This window comes from Octopus bimaculoides, chromosome 12 (assembly GCF_046866305.1).
Source record: "Octopus bimaculoides isolate indiv1 chromosome 12, ASM4686630v1, whole genome shotgun sequence".
In the NCBI taxonomy this organism is placed as follows: domain Eukaryota; kingdom Metazoa; phylum Mollusca; class Cephalopoda; order Octopoda; family Octopodidae; genus Octopus; species Octopus bimaculoides.
In genome coordinates, this window is record NC_142939.1 from 12,377,812 (window position 1) to 12,385,571 (window position 7,760).

The window sequence follows — 7,760 nt, forward strand, 5'->3', positions numbered from 1 at the left end:
AATCTAGCAGGAAGGTCGCATCCTTGCTGAGTGAGAAGTAAAGACAGCGATGGAAATGATAGTGGTGACGTGGGTGGTTGAACAGTCTGCCAGGATATGGCGAGTAGAATTGTAGATCTACTTTACTTGGGGCTATACAATACATAGTAAAAATGAAGTAAAGTTGTAAATGAAATCGTTTGCCTGATGTGAATTTCAGGTAGGTTTCTTATATGTAGCTATATGCTTCAGAGTAAAAAAAAAAAAAAAAGCCGCATTGTTTAATTTGGAGTTGAAACTTTGATTTTGAAGGAATAGTTTTAGGATCGGCTTGTTGGCACCCATATCAGACTGTTCATAAGTGCAGAAAACATCTGATGGGGTGATTACAAAACCAAAGAGGAAATTTATAGACACTTTCCAGTGGTCTCTACTCGTATTCTCGAAGCGAGGCTGGCATTATTTACCGCTTACATCATACTAAACAACATCGGTATGAGAATACATACATAACACAAAAATACAAATCTGAACATATACACACAGACACACATACATACAAAAAAAAATATACCTTGTTGTTGATGTTGAAAATTCCAATGAAGGAGCCTCAGATCTTGGTCAGAAACCGGTTCTTTCTCTTTTGGCATAATGTCTCTGTATCAGGTAATGTGAAATATCAACATGCAACAGAGAGTTGAAACTAGACAGCCTAAGTCGCGCAGTCTGACATACTATAACAGAAAAACATGTACAGCCATAGGAGAGAGAGTATCATCTAAGATGTTGGCTGCGTAAGGGATTATCGAGAGATAACTAAATATTTTTACTTACAAATTTGAAAAAAAAGTAAATTGATAAAACATAAAAAAAGAATAAATATAATACAATTCCTGACGTTGCAAGATACTATAATTTAAAATTGAGACTGGAAATGACAAAACTGATAATTAGAGAGGAAAATATTCAAATTAATTTTGACTGGCAGACAAGCAGACTATTTGTGTTAGTGGCTAGATAAGATTTTGTAGTTGTGATTGCTAGTTTTAAGTGTGAGCCAAAAAAATTGTGGGAAATTACGTATGTATCAGGTCTGCTGACTTACTGTACAAAAACTAATAATAATCATTTACAATTTTTACCGCAAGAACAGCAACTTTGGGGGAGGTGGAGCATGCCTTGGTAAAATCACTATGCATTTGTTTGCTATCTTTGATGCCTGTGTAGTCTCACATAGACATAGATGTTCTTAAACTTTACCAACCTTGATCCAGAGGAGGAAGCGTGGTCTTTACTGGCATCACAGCTGATTTGCATTATAACTGAGTAGACTGCAGGAACATGAATATAAGTAACTTGCCCGAGGACACAGGTCATTCTTTAACCCAGGAGCTGAATCCACGACTCTCTGATTGCAAGTCGAACATCCTTACCGCTAGGCCACGCGTCTTCAATGTTCTCCATATGAAACTTGTATATTTTCATTTGGACTGCATTGCTTTTAGTAATGTCACGTGTGGATGTGTTGATAATTTCCGATTTTACTATAAATTTTCTGTTCTTTAACCACAGACTTTTTTTTATCAATGTTAGCTGTTTGTTAAGGACGTGCTTCATCTTCTCATTCAATATTAGGTGTTGCTAATATATTTTTTATATTTGTTATACGTGTTAACATAAAATTTGATTTTACTCTTCAATCACGCAGGCTTTCTATTTGGTCACGTACTTGAAATGGCTTCGGCTGGTGTCTTTGATTGCTTTTAAGATTTTGTTCTGAGCAAATTCATTTACGTTATGGAGAAATGAACTCTGTACACCAGCTTTTTCTATGACTATTTAGAGGATTCTACAGGCAGTGCATTTCCATATTTCCTTCATATAATACGTTGTACGCAGTCGCATATTTCACTAATTCGACCCAATTTCATTGTAGAAGTTTCATCTGTATCTGTAAACATTGTATCACTCATTAGCTGGACTTTGTACACATACATGTTTTTATTAGTTATTCAGTATTTCATTTCACTTGAGATCATATTATATCCGTGTTGGCGTGTAAATGTGCCCGTCGCTAAATTCGTGGTTTGAATCGTGTACATAGTAACAACTCACGGCATTGAGTAATATTGTATTTTTAATGGTACTGGGCTCTTCATTAAGGAATTACAAGCGGAACTAGGTGTCCGACAATGGTGATTTATGATGTAATTCAAGTTAAGATACTTGCTATTTCCGAGTAAAGGGGATTTTAAATTTCTTCAGAATAAATTTGGAATTCTATATGGATCAGGTGCTTTCTTGTCAGTGTGTGAAATTAGCACCTACTTAACTTTATTTTAAAAAGAAACTTCCCATCAGAAATTGTAGGCCTGATCATATTATATTTTGAAACATTATTTATCCCATGGATATGTCTTTGCCTTTCCCTATAGAAATGTTGAATTTTGACGTGAATGATCTAAGTTGGTGAGATACTTTCTTCCTGCTACTTTGGCAGAATCGTTAGCGACAAGTACAACTTATAGAGTATTTTCTCTGGCGTTCTACGCTCTTAGATCGAATCCTACTTAGGTCAACTTATCCTGTCATTCTTCTAGGATTCATTAAATGATATACCATCGAAGAAGCTGCGGTCGTATAAATTATTATTCGCCTCCTACATTTTTTTTTATCTGTTCCTTTATGTTGAATATGATTTTTATTAAGTATTAAGTAAATAATTTGATAGAAGTGTTACAACTCCCGCAGGAACTGCATAATGGCCCCATGAGCCATTTACAAAAAGCTTTTCATGGAAAGGATTGGAAGGAAGCGAGAAAATAATTCACCGAGCTTTCCTTCACACAATGAAACAATTTAGTGATGACATCCAAACGGGATTTAGGCTTGACAAAATGCACTGACGCTGCATTTGTGAAGGGAAACAACCCATCAAATACATGCAATATAACCCTAGATAGAGACGCAGAAATAAAAATATTAGAGCTTGAAAGCAGTTATATATATACCATTATGTGTGTGAAGGATATGGGAGTAAGCAATCATTAGCGAGAGTAATTATAAGAAGGGAATACTTTCGTAAAGGGAAGAGCTATTCTGAAAACTATGTTGGATGCCAAGAGTAAAATTGATGGAATGGACAATTTAGCTATGCCTGTAATTACATGCGGCTTCAATGTTTTTTTTTTTTTTTTTATTAACTGGTTCTGAAAAATCAATAAAGTTAATGTCAAACTACGAAAACCGGTAATAATGCACCGTATGGAAACACCAAAATTTAGAATAGATCTGATATATACTTCAACGAAAAGAAGGCAATCTGGGGTCAAAAAGTCTCAACCCTCATTGAAAATTGCATCCATAGGAAACTCTCTGCGTACCTGCAACAAGCAAGCAACTTGATATTAGAGCTACTCATGAAAGAGGAAGGTACCAACAAGTTGCACTCAGAAACGAAAAATGCAACGATATACCTCCGAAAAACGCAACAAGTTTAACCAGTGTCAGAAGAAAATACGTCCCGCAATCAAAAACGCAAAACAAATAAAATTATTATTATTATTATTATTATTATTATTATTATTATTATTATCATTATTATTATTATTATTATTATTATCATCATCATTATTATTATTTTTATTGTTGTTGTTGTTATTATTATTATTGCATTTCATTTTTGAATACTTGTCGCATTACTTTTATTTTATATTTTCTCTCCGTGATATTTTATATTCGTATTTCCGTTTTTGTCTTAGTAGTCGCAATATATTTTCCTTTGTATCATACTTCAATATAAAGCGAATATATACCAAACATAAAAGTAAGTTATAGACGATTCTCATAAGGTATATATAAAACCACACACACACACACACACAAAAATGCAAAGAAACCAAAAAAAAACAGAAGAAAAAATATGAAAATAACTAAAAGATTTTGAAAGCGTAACTACTATAGAACATTATAGAACAATATAAAACCTCTTTATGGTTTCTCGTTTTCATAAAGCCGATGAAGTAAAAGCAATAATTTGAACGACGGCGGCGGCCACAAAGATAATAATAATGATAATGACAAGGAGAATGTGAAGCGGAGGATATGATGATAAGCTAGGTGAAGATATTTATAATAATAATAATCATAATTATTTTTATTAATATTATCATTATTATTATTATATAAGAAGTCCTTATCGCTTTTGTTATTACATAAAAAACCATACCGAAAACAAAAACATTAATATTGATAATTGTTATTGTAACTATTATTTCTAATGTTAATATTTCCTGTATTGTTATAAATTTTTCTTTACTTTTTTTTTTTTTTCGCTTAAAATTATTTCGTCCACCAACTTACTTTACATAAATGGCTGTAATAGACAATGATCCATACTTATTAACCTCTAAACTATGGATTGTTGAAATCAGTGATATAAAAAAACAACACATTCCGATATATTTAGTTTCAACGCTACTTCATACATACATACTCGAAACGCTTAATGGTGGTAGCTAATGAAGGAAATGTTCTCTATGTGGCCTGTGTACTCTGTTTATCATTGTGTCCACGTTTTTTTGCAACGTCCTGTACCCAGATATGCATCTATATATACATGTAGATGTAGGCATGTACATACATGTACGTATATATGCATATACTCATTTATTATTTGTATTACATGCATACATACATACATACATACATACATACATACATACAGGTTGAAAAAAGCGTAGAAATCTGTACAGATCAATCTTTTATACATAAAAGAAGAGGGTGGAAATTGCACAGAAGTAAATCTAAGACATTTCAATTGAGAAAGCATTTAATAAAATGATTTTAAAATAATGCAAATAAATTATAGAATAGTACTTTTTTCGATGCTGAATCTTAGTTTATCAAATATTAAGAAAGATTTATAAAAATTTGAAGTAAAAACAGTTTATCTCCTGTTTGAGTGTCAAAAGCATGTCTGGAGTTTTTTCGTTAAAGTTTTCTTTCCATTTAGTTTGGTATAGAGTTCAAGGTGCTAGAAAGAAAGAGAAGGGGTGTAGTTGTTTATAGTCGAAAAAATATCTCTGTGGGTTCCTGCCAAGGGAGTGGCTTAATATCATTTATTGAATGGGTTCTATGTCCACCTGTGTGTGAGTGAGTGTGTCTATGTGTGTGTGTTTGTGTGTGGTGGGATGGGTACAAAAAATGATCCAGAGAGTGGAGCACTACACACACACACACACACACACACACACACACATACACACACACACACACACACACACACACACATTTTGGATTAATGGTTGATATATAGGATAGAGAATATAACAAACTAACTTAGCTATCCAGTAGTTCTTTCGGATACTGGCTTCTAATATTTTAGTCGTTCTACTTCTCTAATTCGCTACACAGGCAATAAACGAAGAACAATGAAATGCGAATAGGTTGGACAATTATGTAATAAACCATAAATACAATCGTAGCACATGTGACTTTGTTAGAAACCATTGTTAGTAAAAGTGTGGACGATAGAACATTATCGTGAGATGCAAAAAATAATTTGCGTTACTTTTCTCAGGACTTAATTTTCTAAGTTTAATCTTCTTCACCGATAAACTTGTACTCATCTGAGTTCGAAAGAATGGTAAAGCGAAGTATTTGTCGATAGACAAGTGTGGTACATACCTTCATACATACATGTATAATTACATACATACATGCATACCTACATATATAGACACACACATACAGTCATACACACATATATACATACACACATACATTCATACATAGACACATACATACATACAAACACAAACATACATATATACATTTGTGCGAGTGCAAGTGCGCGTACATATAATTTGGCATGTGTATGTATATATGTAGAAATCAGTGTATATTTAATGAAACACGGACATATATGTATAAATAAGTTCGTTATAACGTACTGAAGTCTAGTTAGACACTACAGAACTTGAATTAAAAGATTTATTTTGACTGATGATTTGACTGATGGTTTGGTGATTCTTTGATACATTGGTGGTCCTCCTGATACCGATTGACTTCACAATTATTAAAACACACAATAAACTTTGGTAGCAAATTTGGGACGAAATTAGAGATTGAGATTGCAAGCTGGTTTGTGACTGGCAACAGAATAAGCATACGGACTCCACGTATACAATAAACTGCAGACACGAATAGCCTAATAGGCAACATAGTATGTTGGTGGGGGGAGAGAATTCGATTAGACTGACCCCAGTACGCAACTGGTTGTTAATTTATTGACCCCAAAAGGATGAACGGTCAAGTCGATCTCGGCGGAGTTTGAACTCAGTACGTAAAGACGGACGAAATACCGCTAACCATTCCGCCCGACGTGCTAACGTTTCTCTGGCCGCCCTGTAGTTTACGAAATATTATTCCCATTTTGTTCTTCAATTTTTGACAAAAAACTCTGTGCAAATAATTACGCTGAGTAAAAAAAAACAAAAAACACACAGAAATCGAAGACGTTTTAAAACACGCAGATACCGCATAATGCAAACAATTCGAGCAGACGGCAAATAGAAGACAATGTATACATTACCACACTAAAATCTCAGCAACTCCCGAGAAAAAGAAACACAAAAGAAATTGGAGTCACCAAAAAAAGAAATAATCGGTGATTTTTGAATATACTTTCATACGAAGAGAAATATAATATAAGCTAAATGAATACTCCTTCAATATATTTTATTCTTTATCTTGAAACTTTAAGAAGAATTCTATTGGCAGTGTCTGAAATTACATACACTATAAGAAATAGCTTATTCATTTATCTATTTGTGTAATTGTCCATTTATTCAAGTAAATATACATATATTTATGTATTCTTATTAACTACGCGTAGGTAGTGTCTAACATATAGACAAACATAATTATTTCAGTATATATATATATATATATATATATATATATATATATATATATATATATTACAACATATAAGATCGAATCTGTGAAGACTTGGAGCACATTCGCTTATATATATATATATATATATATATATATATATATATATATAAGGAGCAAAAATACTGGAGATTCAGTGAACAACACGTGGTGAAATTATGAGTTGAAAATATGTAAAGAAAATATGTATATATAAGCAAATGTGCTCCAAGACTTCACAGCTTCGATCTAAACCGTGTATGCATAATATTTCTATATTTGAATGTGTGTTATCTTATTTATCTATCTATCTATCTATGTATCTATCTATCTTATTTAACCACTTTCATGTTCAATCTCAATCTTTAGACAAATATTTGCAAAGCAACAGTAACTATTTATTTTAGTGTAGATGTGTAGGGAAGAAGAAAAAAATTGAATTTTTTACCCACAAGCTTGAAGTGCAAGCCGTGATATAAGCATTCAATTTCAAGGCACGAAATATTCTACAACATTTATTGAACACTAACCTCTCTTTCGATCAACACAATTTTCAAGGTTCACACACTCACATGCATAAAATATATACATATAACTAGAGGCGTACGTATACATCTATGTAAACATGTATAACGTTATATACGTACAATTATACACAATAACATGTATAGGCATACATAGGTATATATATATATGTGTGTGTGTGCGTGTGTGTGTTTGTAATGTATGTATATGCATGTATATGTATATGCATGTATATATATATATATATATATATGTGTGTGTGTGTGTGCATACATACATATATATATATATATATATATATATATATATATATATAT